This window comes from Castor canadensis, chromosome 16, assembly GCF_047511655.1.
Source record: "Castor canadensis chromosome 16, mCasCan1.hap1v2, whole genome shotgun sequence".
Taxonomy (NCBI): Eukaryota; Metazoa; Chordata; class Mammalia; order Rodentia; family Castoridae; genus Castor; species Castor canadensis.
The window spans coordinates 12,645,706-12,659,175 of record NC_133401.1 but is presented as its reverse complement, the minus strand read 5'-3'; the positions used below and the strand labels follow the sequence as shown (position 1 = coordinate 12,659,175).

Genomic DNA, 13,470 nt, shown 5'->3' with positions numbered 1-13,470 from the left:
GGTGTGTTTTTTATATGTGAAGGGATGTGTCATTTGCAAATGTGAGTATTCAGTGTGTGCTTCTGTGGATGAAACTGGGTGTGCTTATTTGCATATCCTTGCAAGTGTGGAAGCTTCTGTGTATGTCTTTGGTTTCTATGGGAAGGTGTGTTTGCACTGAGTAGTGAAGGTGGTGGTTATGTGTGTTCCTGTGTGTGAATCTTTGTGCTGGTTGTGTTTGTGCATTTCCTAGCCCCTGTCTTTGTAAGGTATGTAGCTGTTCAGTGTCCATGTCTCCAGTGTCTTCCTTTCACTCTGCTCTGTGACAGCCAAAGGTGGGAGTGAGGAAAGAAATAAAAAGAGATACAGAACTGCTGAAACCCAGAATTAGAGGCAGTCAGGTGACTGTCTTCACAGTGCAAGAAATTCTCTGCCTTTCTCTTGTTCTCTCTCTCTGGCTCAAAGTTTGTTTTTCCTTTTAGACCCCGAGCTCCAGGAATGGAGAGACCATGACTTAGTCTGTTTTCTGCTGTAACAGAATACCAGAGACTGAGTAATTGAGAATGAACAGAATTTCTTGAGGTGGTTCTGAGTATCTGAGAGCATGGTGTAGTATCTGTTGAGAGCCTTTAAAAATATTTTTGTTATTGTTGTACTTGAGGTACATTGTGGCATGTGCAAAAGTTCTTACAATATATCAGAGCAGAATTCACCCTCTTCCATCATTCTCCTTTATTGTCCCTTCCCCCATTCCTGGAATAGTTTCAATAAGCCCCCCTTTTCCATTTACCTACATGTATACATAATATTTCCATCATATTCACCCTCCTGCTCTCTTTCCTTGTATCTCCCCCATAGGTACCAACACCCCTGACAGGACCTGTTTTGCCTTCCTGTTCTGTTTTTGGAAAAAAATGACATTTTTCTTTTTTTTCCATTTATTGTTTTTTTTTTGTTAAACTCATGTGCTTAACTTATGAATTAAAACTTTATCATATGGATACATATATATATAACATGAAAAAAACATAGAATGTATATGGTTCAGTACTAAAGTTTCAGATACACACTGGGGTTTTGGAACATTTCTCCCACGCATGAGGAAGAACTAGTGCATATAGGTTGTTAGTTGCAGTATCTTAAGGCAGTTAAATTTCAAGATGAGCTTTGGAGGGTATATTCAAAGTGCAGAAAATGGAGTTTAGGTTTATTTGGGGGAGGGACTGGGGTTGAACTCAGGGTTTCATGCTTGCAAAGCAGGTGCTCTACCACTTGAACTACACCTTCAGTCTATTTTGTCTAGTTATTTTGGAGATGGTAGTCTCCCAATCTCAGACTTTCAAGTAGCTAGGATTACAGGTGCAAGCCATTGGTGCCTTGCTGGGGTTCAGGGTTATTGATGTTCCAGTCTTCTCTACCCTTGCAGTGTGTCCTCATCTACACAGATTCTAGCAGGATCAGTCCACAGTGGCCAAGTATGAGAATGAAGGTTTTCTGTCCACCTGTATTGGTGTAGGCCTCGCTATCAACTTCTCTCATTTGAAGAGACCTCCCTCTCTTTTAAAGGGAAAGAGAGGACTGATGGAGTGGCTCAAGCAGTAGAGCACCTGCCTAACAAGCATGAGGCCCTGAGTTCAAACCCAAGCAAAGCCCTCACTGGACCCAGGACCCTGACTCTTGCAGTTGAGTATAATGGTGTGTACTCCTTTGACCCAAGAGGAGGGGCAGGAAGACATGCTGTTTTTTTAGAGTGGAATCTGTCCTTTTCTGACCTTGGCAAGGTGCCACTATAGACTTCCCTGAACCCAGGACCTCACTTCTGCTGTGCTTGTTGAACTGGCACTGGAAGTGAGTTATCATTCCACCCTCAGAACTTGTGATGGGAAAGCATGAAGCGTTTTATACACACTAATTCACTGAGTTCTCGAACTTTGGAGGAAATACTGTTGCCTTTTCCATTTTATAGGTGGAGGGAATGAATCACGGAGAGGTTCAGGGTCTTATCCAAGGTCCTAAACCCACACTGTCATCCAATGTAGTAGCCATGTGATAGACATGGCCATTTAACATTAGAAATATAATGTGATCAATAAAATTTAACTTTAACTTTAAAATCAATACTCAACCCTGCTATTGGGAACCTTCTAAGTCTGTTTCAAAAAACAGAGATACATAAATCATCTTGTTCCATGGTACAGTTCATGAACGCTAAATACAAATTAAAGATATTTGAAGAAAATTTAGGGTCCCAGTTAAGATAGACTAGAATTTCAGAAATACACACCAGATCTCAGACATGGTATGGAAAAATATGATGAGAGGCAGAAACAGGAGAAACCCAGAGACAGAGAGGAATTCAGAGATATACAAGGGTATGAAATGTAGAGACAGACAGAAAGACATGGCCCAAAAGTAACAGAGAGACAAGAAGAGCAAAAGAGGGAGGTAGAGATAAAAGGCACAGGGACAGATGGGCCTAGAGGCTGAAACTGTCACCTTGTCCTGCAGCTGAGGGACTCATGGAAACCTTGGAACTGAGGAACCCATAGGGCTTTGTCTAGCAAACACACCCCCAAGTCTTGTGTTGATAAAGGCTTTAAAAAGTGAAAAGTGGGCTAAAGCAGAAGAATGAAAAAATTAGAGAAGATAAACCAATTGGGATTATTAAATATGTATATACATAGAAATATCACAAGGAAACTCCCTGTGTAGCTACCTTTATCTCAAACAAGCTAAAATGTCATGTTTTTCATTTTCTCTTTTCTCTTCTACAAACTTGGATAATAGGAGGGCAGAACAAGTCCTTCACAGAGAAGAGATCTGGCACCAGTGGGAGGGTTGGTGATGGGGAAAGGGGGTAGTAGGATGTAAAAAATGTGTACTCATTTACAAATGCAAAAATGATACTTCTTGAAACGACTCCAGGAATCGGGGAGGGGTATAAAGAAGAACAGTAGAGGAAGTAAATTTATGTATAATATATTTGATACATTTTAAGAACCTGTGTAATGCCAGAATGCACCCCCAACCCAGCACAACAATAAAGGACCAAAAAAGTGACAAGTGGGGCTAGCATCTATGAAAGTGCTTGTTTTCATATCTGAAAGTGTGCTTATATTATTGTTTTAGCTTTTAACAGCTTTATAGAGTAAAAAATGGGATGCAATACCCTGCATGCTTTCAAATTGTACACTTTGGTAAGTTTGACATATTGTACACTCATAAAACCTTCATTGCAGTTATGATAAAAAACACATCCACTACTTCAAAAGTTTCCTCCTGCCCCTCTGTGACTCCTGTGTCACCCAGTCCAAGTTCTCACTCATAGTTTGATCTGTTATTGGTCACTACATTGCATTTCTAGAATTTTATAAAAAAGGAATCATACAGTATGTACTCTCTTTTCTATGCCCCCCCTTTTTATACTATTCTGAGGTCTGTGGCAGGTGGAATAATGACTTCCCAAATATGTGCAAATCCTAATCCCCCAAATCTGGGGATTTTCTCATATGGCATATAAGAGCAAAAAGCTCAGGAACACAAAGATGATCCAAGTAAACCTAGGTTATAATCACATGGCTCCTTATATGATGGAGGGGAGATCAAAGTGTGTAGTAACAGATATATGCTGGGAAGCAGGAAGCTGCAGTGATGCAGAGAAAGGGCCACCAGCCCAGGGCAGCTCAGAAAGGCTGGAAAAGACAAGGAGACTTCCAGGAGGAAGGCAGACCTGCAAACACCTTGACTGGAACACAGTGAGATTCATTTGGGACTTCCAAGCTCCAGAATTACAAAAGAATAAACCACACTGACTTTAGCCATTCAGTTTATGGTGATGTATTACAACTAGTGTAAGGTTCATTCGTGTTCTTGCAGATAACAGCACTCGTGTCCTTTTATTATTGAGCTTTTGACATTGTATGGAGACTCCACAGTTGGATTACTCCTTCCTTAGTTGGCGGACATTTAAGTGAGTTCCAATTTGGGACTCTTATAGTTAAAGCTGCTTATGAACATTTGCAGACATGTCTTTGTACACACATAACTCTCATTTCTCCTGAGTAAATACCTCCTTGTAGATGGCTGGGTTATATTATCAGTCTGAAAACTATATATGCAACTGCCAACCTGGTTTCCAAAGTAATTGTAAAATTTTGCATTCCCAACAGCAGTATAAGAGCATTTCGGTTGATCCATGTCTTTGCAGGCACAAGGTCTTTTGTCCTTTTAGCCAGAAGAGAGGTATGTAGTGACATCTCATCGTGATTTGAATTGGAGGGCTAGAAGAGTAGCTCAAGTGATAGAGTGCCTGCCTAGCAAGTGTGAGGCTCTGAGATCAAGCCCCAGTACCACCAAAAATAATAAGCAATTTGAATTTGCATGTCATAGTGACTAATGATGCTGAGTGTCTTTTCATATGTTTGTTTGCCACATGTATGTCATCTTTAGGGGAAACTCTGGTTAAATCTTTTATTTCATCAATTTTTAAATGGAGTTATTTGTTTGCTCAAATAAGTTTAAAGAGCTCTTTGTAGATTCTAAATTCAAGTCCTTTGTCAGATATGTGATCTATAAATATTTTGTCCTGGTATGCTACTTGTCTTTATATTTTAAAAGTGCCTATTTAAAAAAGCAAACAAAAAAAACCCCAAAAACTTGCTAAATCCAAAAATCTTCATTCCTTTCACAAATTCTTTAAATTAACGTTTAAAAAAATGTTCTTACCATATCACTACTGCCCTGCGTCTACTTGTGACAAAAACAAACAAAAACTGTATGTAACAGCTTCGTGTTTTAATTAAAGCAACTCTCTCCACCAACACTTTTGATCAAATGAAATTACAGACATACAGGATTTCTACACTAATGGACTTCAAGGTCAATAGCAATGAGTGTCTTTATATAAAACTGCCTTGTCAATCTTTCATGCTTTATGTGACACATCCTGATTACAAAAATAAGTGGTATATTCTCTTATAATTCAAGTAGAAAATACTTACTGTACTTCTTTATTAAGGACAAGTTATAATTTGGAAATATGGGGTACTGGTGCCCTGCCAAGAGAGCTGGATATTAGTTAATACTTCACGAATTTCTGCAAAGTCTGTAAGTACTGAAGAACCCACTTCCGGGACAGGTGCAGGCAGAAGAGGGCAGCACGTGCTCAGAGCCTGTGGGCCAAGGAGTATGAGGGCCACAAGGGAACCCCACCCACAGTGAAGTCTATGCAAAGCTACTGGACAGAAGCCAGGTTGCTTTTGTTTTAAGACACCAAGCAACCATCTTCCATCTGCCATAAGTTAACAATTCAAAGGCCAGCTCATACCTGGTTGTTTGAAGCTAAGGAAGTGACCTCTATTCTGCATTGAAAAAGTCGTCTTTACAGGAACGGAAGGAATGCCCAGGACTACAGTCAAAAGCTGTGGCAGCACAACTTATTCAGACATCCCGGCCCAATTGACGGCTCCAGATTTTCTCAACAGGAGGCCACCAAGCCCTCTCTCGCTGGAGCTCCGAAGTCAGCTCAAGATAGGCTGCTGGAGCTTCCCATCAGCCACTGCAACCAGGGAGATTCCTTCCGGTTCAGGTCATAAGGCCGACCTCCCGGCAGCCCCTGTGGCTGCTGGGCATCTTCCGGAAGGTGGCCGTGGACGCTGTGGGGAAGCAGAGCATTGATGGCTAAGTAAAGCCAGACTCACAGGGACTGACACCAGCTTTAACACTCAAGCAAGGCAAGCAACTAACACATTTGTTAGTGTTTCAGCCATTGTCGCCATAATTTCATCTAGTTACATACTGGTTTCTGCTGTCTTTTTATCATGTCAGAAAAGAAAAAGATGTCAAGGATGGTGAGAGATCTCTAACCCTAAAAATGATGTTTCCGTTCCCATTTATTATTCCTTACCCAAATTCTTTGTGTATTGTTGTTGTGCAGTTTTGATATTTAGTAATCATTTATAAGAAACCTCACACAATAGTAATTTATTATTCTGTGCATTTTGGAAGTTTCTCAGAGAGCTTGACTTAGCTGTGAAGGTCCTAATGTTTTAAACTACTTACTGAAAAAAAATCCTAATACAAAATTGGATTTTGCTGTTCATTTCTGTATTGTGTTTGTAGAGCACACCATCACAAAACATTTATCTTATAAAATCATTTCTAATATTTTGGTTAGAAATTAGAACTCTCTTGTCCTAAATAAATGCACAAGGAAAAAAAAGGTGCCCTTTTTTTAAGTGTGACTGGGGTTTGAACTCAGGGCTTTGCACAGGCAAAGAAGTGCTTGAGGCACTCCTCTGGTTCATTTTGGTCTGGTTATTTTAGAGATGGTATCTCACACACTATTTACTGAGGATGGCCTTGAACTGAAATCCTCATGATCTCAACCTTTCAGGTTTTAATAGTGTCTTTTAAGAAGCTAAAGGTGTTTCATTATGTTTTTGATGAAATTGAATTTTTTTATTGTGCTTTTAGTGTCAAACTAGAACACCTTTGTCTAGTCCTTAAGATTTCTGACCAATAGAAGTGTAACAAAATTTGCATTGTTTCATGTCATTAAATTAGTGGTGATTGAGGGGGGTTGTTTGTTTGTTTTGCCATAATGGGGTTTGAACTAGAGCCTCATGCTTTCTAGGTAGGTGCTCTACCACTTGAGTCACTCCACCATCCCTAGTGATGATTTGTTATGGCAGCAATAGAAACCACTATAGGGACAAGCATGGTGGAAGACACCTGTAATCCCACCACTTTTGAGACTGAGGCAGGGGTATTGAAAGTTCTAGGCCAGCCTAGAATACATAGTAAAACCCTTCTAGGAAGGGAGAAAGGAAAGGAGGGAAAGAGGGAGGGAGATAAGACAGCCTGCCTTAATTTCTCCCTAAGGAGTGTTGTAGTTTTCAACATACAAGCTTTTCCCGTTCTTTGTCAAATTCATTCTTCAGGATTTGATATATTTAATGGTAAAATAAATATTATTTTTAAATTTCCATTTCTGATTGCCCATTACTATGTGTAGAAAATCACTCAACTTTTTATATTGCTTTTGTGTCCTGCAACCTCAGTGAATTCCCTTATTGGTTCTATTAGATTTTCTACATAAGAAATCATGTAGACAGTGTGCTTTGAAATCACAATTTTCCACATATTCTGAATGCAGAACCACTACTCCTTCCACTGCTGTCTGAGTCCGTAGTTTCTTATCCCCACCGTGTTGACAAAATGCCCCTTTCTAACAATTTGATTCTGAACAAGGTGGACATGAGGGGGAAGCAGGTCATTATGAGAGTAGACTTCAGCATTCTTATGAAGAACAATGAAATAAGGTGGACAATGTTGACTTACATCTGAAATCCTAGATACCTTGAGACTGAGATAAGAAGGATTGCAATTGTAGACTAGCCTGGGAAAACAGTTTTCAAGACCCCATCTCCAAAATAACAAGAGCAAAATGAATTGGAGGTGTGGCTTAAGCAGTAGATTACCTGCTTTGCAAGCTTGACATCCTGAGTTCAAACCACAGTACTGCTTAAAAAAAAGATAGTAACCAGAGGATCAAGGCTGCCATACTGCTCATGAAATTCAACTTTGCCAATACAGCCATGTCATTTGTCCTTAGGAGCCACCTAGTCTGGCCTGACAAGCACTCCTTCGAGCCAGTTGCTTGAGCAAGGACGTTCTGTTCTTGAAGGGTGTACCAACCCAGATGCTGGCTATGTTATACTACTGGAGACCACCACTTTCATGGAGAGGAAGAAGGGCAGGGACAAGTTACTTCTGGGAACAAAGTTCAAGCAGAGCCTACAAAATAGTTTTCTGAGCTTCACTTTCCAAGCGAGGGGTTGTCTATGCCAATAATGCTTTTGCTACTGCTCACTGCACCCAGAAACCCATGAGAGGAGCCACTCTGCCATCAAAAGCAGTGATTTTTGATAAAGAAGGAGCTAAACCATTTTGCCAAGGTCTTTGAGAATCCACAGTGAACTTTCCTGGTCCTCTTGGACAGAATCAAAGTAACTACAAGATCTAGCAGATCAAGTAATGTTATATAAGGTCAATGTGACAGTTATTGGTGCTAGAATGGCTTCTGCCTCCCTTAACCTGCTCAGTAACACTGGAACTGGCAGTTCTCTGATGAAGAGGGAGCCAACAAAGACCTAATGTCCAAAGCTGGTGGGAGTGGTGTGAAGGTTGCCTTACCTGTTGACTTTGTCACTGCTGGGGAGTTTGATGAGAATGCCAAGACTGGCCAAGCCAGAAATAGGATCAGAAGGAATCCAGATCAGAAACAGGAAGTAAAACTCTTTCAACCATGGATGACTCTTTTCCGCAATGAACACTGTTGTTTATTTAATAGATTAACTTCTCCCTCCCCACATCTGAAATTTCATCCATGGTGAGCAGAGAAACAGTGATGAGCCTAATGAGAACAAGTTTCTTCTAAAAGAGAAGTTAGCAAGCACAACCTGCTTCATTCAACTGGCATATAAACATACATTCACTGTAGAATGCAGTGAATGGGTCACTAAGAAATGGGATGCCGGGTGCGGGAGACTCACACCTGTAATCCCAGCTACTCAGGAGACCGAAATCAGGAGGATTGAGATTCAAGGTCAGCCCAGACAAATAGTTCAAAGACCTCATCTCCAAAATAACCAGAGCAAAATGGACTAGAGGTGTGGGTCAAGTTGTAGAACGCCTGCTTTGCAAGTGGAAAGCCCTGAGTTCAAACTCTAGTCCTACCAAAAAAAAAAAAGGAATTCAAAAGAGAGAAATTCAAACAGCATCTGGAAGAATGCAGGCAAATGCAGGGTACAGTAAAGATGTTTTGGGGGTTCTTTGTTATTCTTATATCCATCAGTTAATAATTTTTACCAAATTTGGACATTTTCAGTCTTCATTTCTGTAAATATCTTTCTCTCCCAACTTCTCTCATCTTTTGGCAGCACTGGGCTTTAAACATACAGCTTTAAGCTTGCTAGGCAGACACTCAACCACTTGAGCCACTCTGCCATCCTTTTCCTTTCTTTGCAGGATTCTAATTATATATATGTGAGGTCATTTGATGTTGTTACTGGTGCCCTGTTCATTTTTTTTTAATTTTCTTTTCCGTTTCATCTCAAATATTTTCTGTTGCTATGATTTCAATTTCACTTAACTTTTCTTCCACAATGTCTAATTCATCTTTGGATAAGTTTGCTTTGGTCTTCCATGTATCTATTTCACTCTTTGAACATACAGAGTACAGTTATCATGGCTGCTTTAATATTTGTTAATTCTCACTTTTGTATCTTTTTTGGTTAATTTTTTTCTTTCTCTTTTCTAGGTCATGTTTTTCTGCTTTTCACATTCCTAATAATTTTCACTGAATTACAGACACCATGAAATTTGTCTTATTAGGTACTGAATATCTGTATTCATACAAATACTCTTGAGCTTTATTTTGGTACACAGGTAAGTTACTTGGGAAACATTTTTCCTTTCAGGTCTTGTTTTCAAGGTGGAGTTAATGAGTTTGGAGAAGGGTTTACTTCAGCAGTAATTATCTCCACCTGTAGGCAAGAACTTACCAGTGAATTTGAACATTTTTCCTTCTGACTGATGAGAACAAGCATTATTCCTGGCTGTGTGTGGACAGCAAGCACTCTTTCTTCTAATGTCTTCAGGTGGTTCTTTCCCTGGCCTCCGTTAACTTCCTCATGTGCATGCACTGAGCAGTGTCCAGCTATACACTCTCAGGAAACCCTTTGAAGCTCCCACCAGTTACCTCTCCATGTTGCCCCTAACCTGAACTCTGTCCTGTAAATGCTGGCTGCCCTTGTCTCTTCAGACTCTCCAGTTTTCCTCTCAAGTCAGGGAGTCCACTGGACTCCATCTGGGTCCTTCTTCCTGTACTGCAGCCTGGAAATCCTCTTAAAGCCATAATTGGAGGCAGTTGTGGGATCCACTCTTTTGTTCCCATCTGGTAGGGATCACCTTCCTTGATTGTCAGCTGTCTTGTGTATTAAAATCCATTTCGTATATGTGTCCTGCATTTTGTGGTTGTTTCATGTTTTAATTCTTCTTTTATCATATGAAGGGTAAGGTTTCATTATGACATCTCCATACATGCATATAATGTACTTTGATCATGTTCACACCCCCACACACAAACAGACACACACACACACGTTATCCTCTCATCCTCCTTTTCCCCTTCTACATTCCTAATAGCCCCTCTTTTATTTTCATGTACTTTTTTCTCTCCTTAGATTCAACATGGGAGAGAAATGTGTGATATTTGTCATTCTGAGTCTGGCTAATTTCACCTGACATGATGATCTCCAGTTTCAGCCAGCCAGTGTCCTGCAAATGACATGATTTCATTCTTCCTTGTCTATTAGTCAGTGAATGGGCATCTAGGCTGGCTTCATAACCTGGCTGTTGTGAATTGTGCCTGAGTAAACAGGGGTGTGCAAGTGCCTCTACTGTGTGTTGACTTTGATTCTTTTGGCTATAAGCCCAGAAGTGATATAACAGGATGACATGGTAGTTCTGTTTTTAATTTTTTTCCCTTCGGGAGGGTTGGGGTTCAAATTCGGGGCTTCATGTTTGCAAAGCAAGTCACACCTCGGGTTCATTTTGCTCTGGCTAGTTTGGATAAGGTGTCTTGCAAAGTATTTGCCCTGGCTGACCTTAAACCATGATCTTTCCCATCTCAGCCTCCCAAGTAACTGCGCCCAGCTTGTTTTTAATTTTTTGAGGAACCTCCATACTGACTTCCATAGTAGCTGCTCTAATTTACATTCCTTCCAACAACATATAAGGATTTCTTTCTCCCATTCTCCCTCCTTGTATAATCACCAACACTTTTTGTTTGTTTTCCTGATAATAGCCATTCTGACTGGGATGAGGTAAAATCTCAAAATAGTTTTTCTTTTTGGTGGGGAGGTGATACTTGGGTTTGAACTCAGGGCCTTGTTCTTGTTAGGCAGATGCTACTTGAGTCACTCACCAAGCCCTCAATATAGTTATGATTTGCATTTCCCTGATGGCTAAAGATGTTGAACATTTTTTCATGTATTTATTTGGCCAGTGGTGTTTTTTTTCTACTTACTTGAAATTAACTGATTGATTCTTTTGCCCATTAATGTTGGATTATTTTTTGCTCTTTGGCTGTTTAAATTTTTTATTTCTTTATATAGTCTGTATATTAATCCTTTATCCAATGAATAGCTGGCAAAGATTTTCTCCTATTCTGTAGGCTGTCTCTGGTAATTGTTTCCTTTGCTGTGCAGAAGCTTTTTAGTTTGATGCAATCCATTTGTCAATTCTTGCTCTTCCTGAGCTATTGGAGTCCTATTCAGAAAGTCTTTGCTTATGCCTAGATCTTGAAGTATTTTCCCCTAATGGTTTCAAATTTGGGGATCTTACATTAAGATCTTTGATCCATGTTGACTTAATTTTTATGCAATCTTCTACATGTAGATATACAGTTTGCCCAGCACCATGTTTTAAAGAAGCTTTTTTGCAATGTATGTTTTTAGCATCTTTGTTCAGAATCAGATGGCTGTAGCTGTGTGGTTTTATTTCTGTATCTTCTGTCCTTATTCCATTGATCTACATGTCTATTTTTGTGCCACTACCATGCTGTTTTTGTTATTGTGGTTTTGTAATATAATTTGAAGAGTCTTGGTATTTTGCTCAGAATTTCTTTGGCTACTCGAGTTCTTTTGTGCTTCTGTATGAATTTTAGAAATATATTTTCTGTTTCTCTGAGTAATGTCATTGGACTTTTGATAGAAATTATATTGAATCTGTAGATTGTTTTGATGCTGTGGGCATTTTGTTTTGTAGTTGTTTCTATGAGAAAGAAGTTCTGGTCACTGTAACTTCACTTGAGTCATAAGATGTCAAGTGTTTGTACTGTGTGCTCCTGTGTGTGAGTCTGCATGTGCTTGTGCCATTTGTACTTCTGTGTGTGTGTCTGTCTGTCTGTCTGCATCTGTGTGTCTGTGTAGTTAGTGTCTTTCCTCCTTCACCTCTCATTTCCTATACCAACCACAGACACACAAATGAGAAAAGCAGAGAAAGAGAGAAGGAGTAAAACATAATTGGTGAATCAAGAGATAGAACAAGTGGAAAGAGAGAGGCAGTGAGACTATGATATGGGGACATCAGGACGTAGCCAATGAGAGGTCCATCTCTTTGGACTCCTTACTAAGCTGGAAACTTCTCTCTCTTTCATTCTGTATCTCACTGTATGGTGCCTGTTTTCTGCCACTTGTGACCCCCTCCATTTGTGTTTCTCTCTCTCTCTTTCCTTCCCTCCCTTCTGTGTTTTTCTCCCTTTTTCCTCCTTCCTCCATCTTTTTTTTGTATCTCTGATCTTTCTCTAGCCTCTGAGATCTGGAAGCACAGAGATGAGCCCAGGGTATTGAAGTCCACCAGGCTAGGGTCTCTCCATTATCACTCTGAGCCTGCATGCTACCTGATCTTGCAAGGGATGGGCCATATTGGTCAATATGTGGATATGTATTTTTATGTATACCTGCCTCTTTCTTTCTCTTTTGTTACAATGGGAAACCAATGTCTTGCTTGAAAGGCTAAACAAGCCATGTGCCACCACCAAAGATCCTGATCTAGGGAGGGGAGTAGCTGAGTTACTCCACATGTACCAGGGTGAGACAAAAACAATGCTTTATCTGGGTCTAAAAGTCAAAGCTAGAGTACCCAACCTGTCCCCACATTCCTCTGATCCCATGGGAGAAATTCAATATAGTGCAACCTGTTCTTTCCTCACCTTGGCTAGGTGCCACCATGGACTTCCCTGACACCAGGTCCTTGCTACTGCCATGCTGGATCATCTGACACTGAACCTGTGTCCTCATTCTTATCCAGGGCTTCCTAGAGGAGAAGGTGTGAGGTGCTTTACACACAGTGATTTGTTTAATCCATGCCCTTTACAGGGGATATTGCTGTCCTGACCATTTTATAAGTGGAGGGAGTGAAGCACAGAGAGTTTGAGACTTTTCCCAAAGTCACACAGCAAGCTAGAGGTGGAATTGGGTTTCAAGCCTTGTTCCACTTCAGTAGGTTGCCATTTTAAAGACTTCGCTATCAAAAAGTTGTGCAAACATGAACAGATAGTAAAGAGTGTGTGGCAGAGAGGAAAAAGGACAAGAGGCAGAGGAAGGGAAATAAGTTCTAGGGAAAGGATTTCTGTGTATGAAGAGGCTAGGGTGAGAAGAGACTATGAAAGTAATCAGATTTCCAGCAGAGCACTGGTGACTAATGCCTGTAATCTTAGCTACCTGGGAGTCTGAGACCAGAAGAATTGCAGTTCAAGGCTAGCCTAGGCAAATAGTTGAGAAACACCATCTTCAAAATAAATGCAGGAAAATGGATTGGAGGTGTGGCATGGTAGAGCACCTGCTTTACATGTGCACAGCCCTGAGTTTAAACTCTAGTCCCACCAAAAAGAAAAAAAAGTAATCACATTTTTTACCTGAAATA

At 40.3% G+C, this 13,470-nt stretch overlaps 1 pseudogene; it reads left to right on the top strand.

The window, feature by feature from the left end:
• The first annotated feature begins 7,197 nt into the window (after nt 1-7,197).
• On the top strand, nt 7,198-8,375 carry LOC109703254 (phosphoglycerate kinase 1-like; annotated as a pseudogene).
• The last annotated feature ends 5,095 nt before the right edge of the window (nt 8,376-13,470 follow it).